The 11,068-nt window shown below is 44.4% G+C and overlaps 1 pseudogene; it reads right to left on the bottom strand.

Moving 5' to 3' along the window:
• Window positions 1–1,566: 1,566 nt before the first annotated feature.
• Window positions 1,567–2,350, bottom strand: LOC139438023 (olfactory receptor 3A1-like; annotated as a pseudogene).
• Window positions 2,351–11,068: the final 8,718 nt, after the last annotated feature.

Below are 11,068 nucleotides of genomic sequence, written 5' to 3'. Positions count from 1 at the left end.
TATCAGGCAAATGGCTCAACTCTTCCCGGGGCCCCAGGATCCTCTCCTGTGTCTATGGAGCCTTCTCTCTTCCTCTGTGTTCTTCTTCTGGGTACCTACTTCCATGTGAGAGTCTGTTTTATCAGCCCACTAAGGGGGTGGGGCTCAGACCTGCGTGCCCTAATGACTTAGTGGAACCAAAGCCCTAATCTTGATTGAACAAAGTAAAGGCGGAACCTCTGAGTTTAATACAATCAAAGGGCTAGCACGCCCAGAGGAACAGACCAGTTTACAAAAATAGTCATTATCTCTGTTTGGAATTCCTAAATAACATCAAACTGCCACAACAAGTTAGGAGAAAAAATGTAATACAAATAGGAAACCAAAGCTAATATCTCTAAAGTGCAGACAACTATTAAAAATCAATACAGGTGGGAAGTGGCTGTGGCTCAATCGATTGGACTCCCGTGTACCACATGGGAGGCTCTGGCTTGATGTTAGGCACAGCAAGATGATGCAACAAAGGGAGACAGGCAGACGCAGGAGAATGTGCAGGGAGTGGACCCAGAGAGCAGACGGCAAGCAAGCCACAAGGGAGGGGAAATAAATAAACAAATAAATAAATACATGGGAGCAGATGGGGCTCAAGCAGTTGGGCACCTGCTTCCCACACAGGAAGGTCCAAGGTTTGGTGCCTCCTAAAAAAAGGAAAACAAAACAAAAGCCAGAAAAGCATCAATAAGCAAACAAATGAAAAAAAAAATACATTTCAGTGGAGCCAATGGGCTCTGTGGTTGAGCACTGGCTTCCCAGATTCATGAGGTCCCAGGTTCAGGCCCCAACCCTAGTACCTGAAAAAATAATACAGAAGAGACAGAAAACCCAGTAGAAAATTGGACAAATGACAGGAACATACAATTCATGGATTAAGAATTATAAAGGGCTAATTTAGTATGTGATATGATCTTATTTAGGTCAATAAAATATTAAAAATATTAAAAATGCATGTTAAAACATTCTAATGAAAAATCTGGAAGAATGCACATAAAACTGTTAATAGCTTTAGTGCCGGGACTGCAATTATGAGAAATTCTTTCTTTCTATGAATAACTCACACCTTTGCATAAAGTATAAATGTTTTCATTGCAAGTACATAATATTTTGTAAGAAAAATTAAAACATATGCATAGAGAACAGCAGGTACATCTTGATTACAACTGTGTCTTCCTGCTTTAAATATACATGCACACATATTGATTGTTTACAAACAAACAGAATGGAAAACCATCAAGTTATGAACAGTTATTCACTCTGGGCAGTGAGGGTATTTTTTGTCATTTTATAAGATTCTGTCATTCGTTATCCAATGAGCATGTGTTATTGCCATAAGCAGAACACAATAACAACAAACAACAATTTAGACCCACCAAAAGGCAACAGAAATATTTGATCCTTGCATGTAAAATAGGTTTCAGCACATGGATCATTAATATAGAAATTCCCGTGTGATTGGATTCACCTCCGAGGAGGCGTCTGCATGTCCAGCCTCACTGCGGAGGAGGGGACCTTAAATTCATGTGACCAGGTCTAGGAGGCGCCTTCCTTTCCAAGCGCCTTGAACAAGGCCCTCTTCACGTCCTTGTTTCTCCTGCTACAGATGACGGGGTGCAGCCTGGGCGTGAGCCCCACATACAGCGCAGCGAGTACCCGATCTCACTAACCAGGGAGTGCAGAGCTGGGAAGGATGGAGCAGAGGACGGACGTGAGGTAGAAAATACAGACCACAATGATGAGAGCGCCACAGGTGGAAAGGCTTTCCTTTGTCCATTGGTGGAGTGACTCCTGAGAACAGCAGCTACGACGTGTATATAGGAGATCACCACCAGGACACGGGGTACGAGAGCTACCACAAAACTCAAGAAGAAGAGGGCAAGTTCAAAACCAAATGTGCTGGAGCAAGAGAGTATGAGGAGTGGAGGAAGTCCACAGAAGATGTGGATGATGAGGCGAGGCCCACAGAACTTGAGTAGAGCTGAAAGGCTGGTTTGTGCGGGTGCATTGGCCAAGGCAAGCAGACAGGAGATGGAAGCAAGTCCTATCTGGGTCTGGCGGCTCATGAGGACTAGACAGTGCAGTGGCTGGCAGACGGCTGCAGAGTGGTCATAGGCCATAGCTGTGAGCAGGAAACACTCCCAGGGGGCCAGGAAATGAAGAAAGAATGTCTGGGTAAGATAAGCACCATAGAGGATGGTCCGCACTGGAGCCAGCAGATGTGCCAGAACCTGAGACATGGTGTGGAGATATAGACAGCACCAAGCAGTGAGAGGTTGGCCAACAAGAAGTACATGAGTATATGGAGACAACAGTCCATTACAATAAGGCTCACAATGCCCAGGTTCCCAACCAAAGCCACTAGGTAGACCAGCAGAATGATACTGTAGAGAAGGGACTGCAACTCCTCTCTGTGTCAGACCTTTGAGAAGAAACTGGGGCACTAGGGTCCCATTCTCCCACTGAATAGAGATTGAACTCCAACCATTCATGGAAACCTGCACCTGTAGGGTCCAACTCAGAGTCAGATGAGGTACTGGGTTTGGAGTACCGGCTTACAAGGGCAAGTGGGGATGAGGAAGGTCTAAAAATCAAGGAAGGCTGGCTTCATACCTAAATGAACCACATTCAGGCCTGGAGAATTGAGTTTAGGGTCAGGAGCCCAGTGTTAAGGAAAAGGCTTAGAGAATGAACATGGCAACCCCATAAGCCCACAGACCAAAAGCAAGTTCATGGACCTTGAGCTGACACTTCACACACACCCTGTAGGACTATCAAAGTCAATCCTTCAGCAAGTCTTAAATAAGTAAGTGACCCTGGACATGGCAAATATTTGAAATAGCCCATTACCTCACCATCGCCAACTTAGCAGAACCCCAACTCAGGATGAGTGAGTGATAAGACATCAGTCAGGTGTCATCCTTCTCCTGCGCTGAAATTTTCAGATGCTCCTCTCTCACTCAGAGTCCAATCTAAAGACGTCTTTATGGAGTACAAGGCCCTCTGATGTGCCCCACCTCATCTCTCTCATCATCGGGCAAAAAGTCCATCTACATATCACATCTTCATACCTATGTACATCAGCAATCATCCTTCCCTATTTCCTGCCTCAGTGGAAGAGGACGCCCCCATCCTATCCAAGGTTAATTTCACTATATACTCACGTATTTACCATCCTTGCTTCAGGACAAGGAATATGCTGGAAAGAAGGGCATCTAGAGTTAAGGGGTCAGTTCATGAAGAAGACATAATAACTTTAAACTCGCATGCACCCAATAACAGAGCTTCAAAATACATGGGGGAAAGCTGACAGAAAAGAAAGGAGAAATAGACAAATGCATTATCAGAAATGGTCATTTTCACGCTCTTCTTTCTGTAATTCCTAGAATAATAGTGCAGAAAACCAGATATAAAAGATCAAATTAAAACCTAAATCAGTACGAGAAAGGAAATAATGAAGAGCAGAAATGAATAAAACATAAAATGGACAAGCAGTAAAGAAAAATCCATTCATCTAGAATCTCATTTACAAATTACCAAAACTGAATCAAGAATAAGTAAAAAAAGCCTGAATAGCCCGAAATCTACTTTAAAAGTTGAACAGAAAACTTCCAACGCATATGACTTTACTAGTGAATACTATGAATTATTTATGGGAGAAATATTATCAATCTTATATGAACTTTTTCAGAAAGCAGAATAAGGAACACTTCTCAACTCATTTCATGACTCTGGCATTTCTTAATGTTAACATTACAGGTGTCAAAATGACAAATATATAAACAAAATGTGGTATATCTAGACAATGGGATATTATTTGGCCATAAAGTGAAATGAAGTACTGATACATGCCACAACGTGGATGAACCTTGAAAACATTATGCTAAGTGAAAGAAGTCAGTCAAAAAGGACCACATAGGTGGTTCCATTCATCTGTCATGTCCAGAACAGGGAAATTTATAGAGAGAGTAGAGTAGTGGCTGCCTAGGGCTGGGGGTGGGGGGTAAGGCAGCATAGGGGGCTTCATCTGGGGGTGATGTAAATGTTCTAAAATTGATTGTGGTGATGGATGCACAAATGTGTGAATCAAAATTTTTAAAAACATTGAATTTTACTCTTTAAATATGTGAATTATATGGTATAGGAACTATAGCTCAATAAAGTTCTATAAAAAAAAAAAAACAACCGACAGGTGGAGTTAGTAAAATAAAGCCACAGACCAATATCCCTCATAAACTTAGACACAAAAACCTTAAAAATACTAACAGCTGAAATCCAGTAATATATAAAAAGGACCCACTCTGGCCATGTAGGATTTATCCCAAAAATGAAAGACTGGTTTTGTACTGAAAACTGGAAAAAAATGATCCTCAAATTTATATGGACCAGCAAGGAGCCCCAAATAGCCAAAACAATCTTGAAAAACAATAGAGTTGGAGGACTCACACTTTGTAATTTCAAATTATATTACAAAGTGACAGTACTCAAAACAGTACAAAACTCACACAATCATAGATAAATAGATCAGTGGAAAGATATGAAAGTCCAGAATTAGGTGCACACATCTATGGCCACAGATTTTTGACAGAAGTGCTAAGAACATACAGTGGGGAGAGAACAGTCTATTCAACGCATAGTGTTGGGAAAACTGGATCTCGGCCAGGACAGGAATGAAATTAGACCATTATCTCACACGATATTCAAAAATCAACTCAAAATGGACCAAGGACCTAAATATAAGGGCTGAACTATGAACCTCTTAGGAAGTAACATGGGCAAATCTTCACAATCTGTGATTCAGTACTGGAATCATTGATATGCCAGTAAAGTATGAGCAACAAAGGAAACAATAGGTACATTTTATTTAATCAAAATTAAATATTTTCTGCATTGAAGGAAATTATCAAGAAAGTGAAAAGACAACCCATACAATGAGAGAAAACAGTATCAAACCATATATCATATGAGGATTTAATATCCAGAATATTAAAGGACCCCCAAAATTCAACAGCAAAAAGACAAACCACCCCATTAAACAATGGGCAAAGGCCTGGAATAGATATTTCTCCAAAGAAGTTATATAGATGACCAGTAAGCACATGAAAAGTTTTTCAACATTGCTAGCCATTAGGGAAATGCAAACTAAAGCCACAAAAAGATACCACTTCCCATCCACAAGGATGGCTATTATTTTGGAAATGGAAAATAACCAGTGTTGGAGAGAATGCAGAGAAACTGAATGTCTAGTACATTGTTGATGGGCATGTAAAATAGTGCGGCCACTGTGCAAAGTAATATGCCTGCTCCTGAAAAAGTTAAATACAGAATTACCATTTGACGCAGCAATCTCACTTATATACCCAAAGAGACTGAAAACGGGGTTGCAAACAGGTGCTAGTACGTGAGTGTTTATGGCAGCACTACTCACAATAGCCAAAGGCTGGAAACAACCCAAGTCCATCAACAAATGAGTGGATACACAAAATGTGGTACATATGCATAATGAATACTATACAGCCAAAAGAAAAAATGAAGTTGTGAGTTCCCTGCTGCAACACGGAAGAACCTTGAAAACATAACGCTCAGTGAAACAAGCAAGGCACATAAGAACAAAAGTTGTTTGATAACACCGACCAGAGATGAAATTAGCAAATTGACAGAGATAGAAAACAGACCAGAGCTTATCAGGGAAGGGGGAGTGTTTCTTTTTAAAAAGTTTGGGATTTTTTAAAGAAAAACAGCACTTCCCAGTTTCAAATAATGCTAAACTTACACTCACCATATAACCCAGCAATCCCTTTTCTGGTTATTTACCCAAGAGAATTGAAAACACATGTCCAGGAAGCAGACATCGCTCAAGAGGCTGAGCACCTGCTTTCCATTTACTAGGTCCTGGGTTCATTCCCCAGTACCTCCTTTAAAAAAGAAAATACACACATGCAAGAATATATCCCCCCACAGACTTGCACATCAATTTCTATAGAAGCTTTATTAAAAACAATCCCCACCTGGAAGCAACCCAAGTGTCCAATAAACAGGTGGTGGTGAAACAATCCGCACAGCCATACAATGGAATATCACTGGGTAATAAGGAGGAATTAACTTGATATATCCAGCAACTTGGAAGAATCTCAAAATCTTCATGCTAAATGCAAGAAGGTTTACACAAAAGAGTACGTACAGTACAAATCTATTCATATGAAACTCCAGAAAACACAAATTTAACCTATGGTGATGAAATCGAGAATACTGGTTGTCTGGGGCAGGCTGCGGTCAGAAGGAATTAATGGTAAAGAAACACGGGGAATTTTGAAGGTGATGGAAATATTATGTCTTCAATTTTGTTCTCTATCTTTGTCATACCTCAGAATTGTATCCTGAAAGTCTGTGTAATTTTCATACATACATTTTGCCTCAATTAAGCTGAGTACAAACAGGAACAGAAGGGATTTTAAAAAGAATAACAGGGGAAGTGGGTAGGACCCAGGTTCGATCCCTGGGACCTCCTGTTGAAAAAGATAAGAAGGTGTGCCCGTGCAGTGAACCAGCACCTGCGTAGCAAGCCAAGGGCCCATGTGGTGAGCCAAGGGCCCACGTGATGAGCCAACCACACATGCAGCGAGCTGAGTGCCCACTGTTTGCCCACGTGGGGAGCTGAGTGCCCAAGAGAGTGCCCGTGTGGTGAGCCGAGTACCTGTGTGGTTAGCCGAGTGCCCGTGTGGCCAGCCAAGTGACCAGGCAGTGAGTCAATGTCCATTCAAGTGAGTCATGCAACACGATAATGACACAACAAAAGAGAGACAAAGGGGAGAATCAAGGTGAAGAGCAGCAGAGACCAGGATCTGAGGTGGCACGATTGACAGGGAACCTCTCTCCACATCAGAGATCCCCAGGATCAAATCCTGGAGAATCCTAGAAAAGAAAGGCAAGAAGTGTCTTTTCCTTCCTTTCTGGGTTCTGTTGACGTCCGTCTTCTGGCTACTCCCTCAGGCTTCTCTCTTTGTGGCCTTCTTACAAGACCTTCAGTATCAGGATAAAGACCATGCTCTGGGGTTGGTGTATACTCAGGAGACTTGAATCTCTGGACTGTCCATGTGCCAGCTGGGCCCTGAGCCTCAGCAGAGTTGCAACTCCTACTCTCCAGTTCGTTGGACTTACCCAGGTCAGCTAACAGGGAGGTGAGGATGGTCAACCACCACACCAGGGAACCCAGAGCGCCTACAACTGCAAGCAGGAGAATCTCACCCATCAACCATGTAGGATCTAAGCCCCTTCTCGATATAGAGGTCGAGTGGATATCAAGATCCCAGGGTCCACAGGATGGAAGAATAAAATATGGATTAGAGTGGACTTACTGATGTTGTACTATGGAACTACTGTGACTAGTGATGGAAGAAATTGCATCAGTGATGTGGATGTAGTGGCCACGGTAGTTGCTGAGGGCAGGAAGAAGGAAGCAGAAGTGTAATGCGGGGGCATTTTTGGGACTTGGAGTTGTCCTGAATGATATTGCAGGGACAGATGCAGGACATTATGTATCCTGTCATAACCCACCGAATGGACTGGGAGAGAGTGTAAACAGCAATGTAAACTATAATCCACGCGGTTCAGCAGTGCTCCAAAATGTATTCACCAGTATTCACCAGTGCAGTGTATGTGCCACAGTGATGACAGAGGCTTCTGATGTGGGAGGGGGATGGTATATGGGAACCTCTTATATTTTTTAATGTAAATTTTTTTGCAATATATGTACCTGAAAAAAAAGAAAATTAAATGAAAATTTAAAAATTGTTTAAAAAGACGCGTCCTGACTCACGTGGGCCACACCTTAACTGAAGTAACCTCATTAAAAGTCCTCCTTACACTGGGTTCACAGCCGCAGCAATGGAGGAAGCTTAAGAACAGGTTTTTTCTGAGGAACATAGCTCCAAACTACCACATTCCCTAAGAAGCTAGAAAAAGTAGACCCAAAGTGACTGTAGGGTAAGAAATAGCGAAGATAAAAGCAAGACAATAAATTGTTTTTAAAAATTAAACAGAAATGACAGAGAAAATTAACAAAGCCGAAAGTTGGCTCCCTAAACAGACCAACCAAATGACAAACTTCTCACTAGCTGGATCAAGAGATAAAGAGAGATACGCATAAAGTACCAATACTAGGAATGAAAAAGGGGGCTGTCACTACAGAATCTACAGACAGAAAGAAAGGAAAATAAATGAATATTATGAAAAAGTACATGCCAAAAAATTCAAAGACTTGGATGAAAAGGAAATTCCTGGCAAATACAACTTACAATAGTGGATCCAAGAAGATACACAAAGTCAGAGTTAGTTGAAGAAATTGCATAATTAAAGGCCTTCTCAGATAGCAAACTCTAAGCCTCGATGGCTTCACTGGTGAATTCTACCAAACTTTGTAAGAAACAATATCGATCTTACAAAAACTCTTTCAGAAAACAGAAGAGGGAGAACTTTCCAGCTCATTGAATGAAGCCAGCCTAACTCTGACATCAAAACTTAATATGAGAAAAACCAGCAAGACGGCAGTGGAGTAAGGAGCTCCTAGGGTCAGCTCCTGCTGCAGGGCACTTAGCAAATACCCAGAGGTCTCTGGAGCTGGCGGAAGCACCTGTCTGGGGGCTCCAGGAGGCCAGAAGGGCATCCTGCCACAGCCTGGAAGGAGTGCAAGGAGGAGACTGCCCATCTGCGGAGAAGACGCGTGAGTGGAGCACCCCATGCCGCGGAGGCCGGCGACCACGCCGCACAAGCCGCCTCAGGAGCTGTTCCGCGGCTGGAAGTGAAAGCTCCACTTCCCCAAAACCGGGAAGGGAGAGACGGCTGGGCACCAAGTGCAGCTGCTGAGGAGTCAGCACCGTGGGCTAAGGCACACTCCTGAGAGGAGCTACAGTTTTAGCCTGTCTAGGTCAGAAAGAGGACAGAGGCCGCCGTCTTAACACTGCGCACGGCATGACGGGAAGTGGGGCTGGCTGCAAATCCCAGGGCTGGTGGGGACCGACTTCTTTCCATCCAGACAGACTGCAGCTCTAGCCTAGGCTCCAGTGCCACTTCCAGCAGGGAGGAGGCTCCGGGAAATCACCAGCCAAGCTGCGGAGGCCGGTGACTGTCCTACTCTGGCAGCACGAGCCACCCCAGGAGCTGCTCTGTGGCTGGAATTGGAAGCGCCATCTCCCAGAAACAGGGGAGGAGGAGACGGCGGGATGCCGATTTCGGCTGCTGATTGGTAGACTTGGCTGCTGGGATATACCCCTGGGAACAGGGGGGTGAGAACCAGCCCAAGTCAGGCAGAGGCCGGTGGGCGCCATTCTGACTCCGCCCCCGCCTGGGGGGAAGCCAGCTGAGGGAAACTCTCAGGATCAGCAGGGAGCAGTTTCCTTCCCGCAGATCAGCCTGCAGCCCGCCTAGGCCTCAGCCCCGCCTCTGGCAGGGAGGAGGCTGGGGAGCCCTGCACCAGCCTATGCAGGGAACTGCAGGGAACTCTGGCTGGCAGAGACTGAAAATCACAAGTCTACCAGGGCAGCTGCCGTCATCTTGGGCCCACACTGCATAGATGGCTGCCCACACCTGCAGCTCCTTCCCTGCCCCAGGCAGGGGAGAAAGGGATGTGGAGCTTCATCAGTCTCTCTGCGCAACTACAGTCTAGGATGCACTTGGATTATTCCACACAGCTGTGACTCTGTCCCTACCCCTGGCAAAGGAGAAAGTTGGGAGAAGCTTCATTGGTCCCTGGTGCAATGAGGGCAGCCTGAGCTCCACAGCTTACAGCACCAACTACATGCTTGGCTCCTACTGCACAACCAGCAAGGGAGAAAGGATAGGAAGCCCTAAACTAAAGAGAAAAACTGCACCCAGAAAAAACACTCTAGTAAGCCAGATGCGAAGACACCAACAAAAAATTGCAATCCACACCAAGAAACAGGAAGCTATGGCCCAGTGAAAGGAACAAGATAAGCCTCCAGATGATATAAAGGAGTTGAGACAACTAATGATAGATGTTCCAAGAAACCTCCGTCGTAAATTCAATGAGATGACTGAAGAGATCAAGGATATTAAGAAGATATTGGAGAGCAGTGTGAAGAAGAGGCGAGGATGACCCCCGGACCGACCAAAGCCCGCGCGCCGCTGCACCCCCGCGTCCAGCGCCCACGTCCCCCCGCCGCCACCAGGCCCAAGAGAAAGGCTGAAGGGGACGTTTAAGGAGAGAAAGCCAAGGTAAAGGACGAGCCACAGAGAAGATCGGCAAGGTGATCTGCTACCCTGCCCCTCCAAACCAGAAGCCAAGCCTGAAAGGCCCCTGCAAAGAAAGGAGAGAAGGTACCCACAGGGAAAGAAGGGAAAGGTGGTGCTGGCAAGGATGGGAACAACTCTGCAGAAAATGGAGATGCCACAGCAGACCAGCACAGAAAGCGGAAGGGCTGGAGATGCCAAGGGAAGTGGGGGCATTTTTGACAACTGAGTACTTCTGGTGACTCTACAGTTTGAAACACTATTTTTGATCAAGTTTTATAAAAATGCAGAACTTTGTTTTACTTTTTTTTTAAGCTATGTTGTTAGCACACAGAACACTTCATTGTTTTGGGGGAAGGGGCGAATGTCACTAATAGAATGTCTCTGAAGCTGGATTAACATGGGAGAAAACACCTTTCCCCTTAGTCTTTTGAGAGACTTCCTCTTTACTTCCAGAAGGCAATCCCTGACGTTGATAAACATTATTCACCTTGGCACAGATGCCTTGCAGTGTGGAAAAACTAAAATTTATGTCCTCATGACCTATTCTCTCTCTCTGCCTTCAGCATACACTTGACTCCCTTAACCCAGAGACCTGTTGGGGCCTGACCCCAAAAGAACTGGTTACCAGGATGTCAGGCGATCTGGACTTTCCAGTGATGCCACGGATATGGCAGCCCTCAAAAAAAGCAGCAATTCCTTTTTTAGATTGTGGATAACTCTGTTTTCCTTTCATTTCCTGAAAGTCAGAGTCGGCTCGTGAAAAGTTGTTATACAACATGCTAAATGTGAA

Source organism: Dasypus novemcinctus, chromosome X, assembly GCF_030445035.2.
Source record: "Dasypus novemcinctus isolate mDasNov1 chromosome X, mDasNov1.1.hap2, whole genome shotgun sequence".
Taxonomy (NCBI): Eukaryota; Metazoa; Chordata; class Mammalia; order Cingulata; family Dasypodidae; genus Dasypus; species Dasypus novemcinctus.
This window is presented reverse-complemented; position numbering and strand designations above follow the sequence as displayed.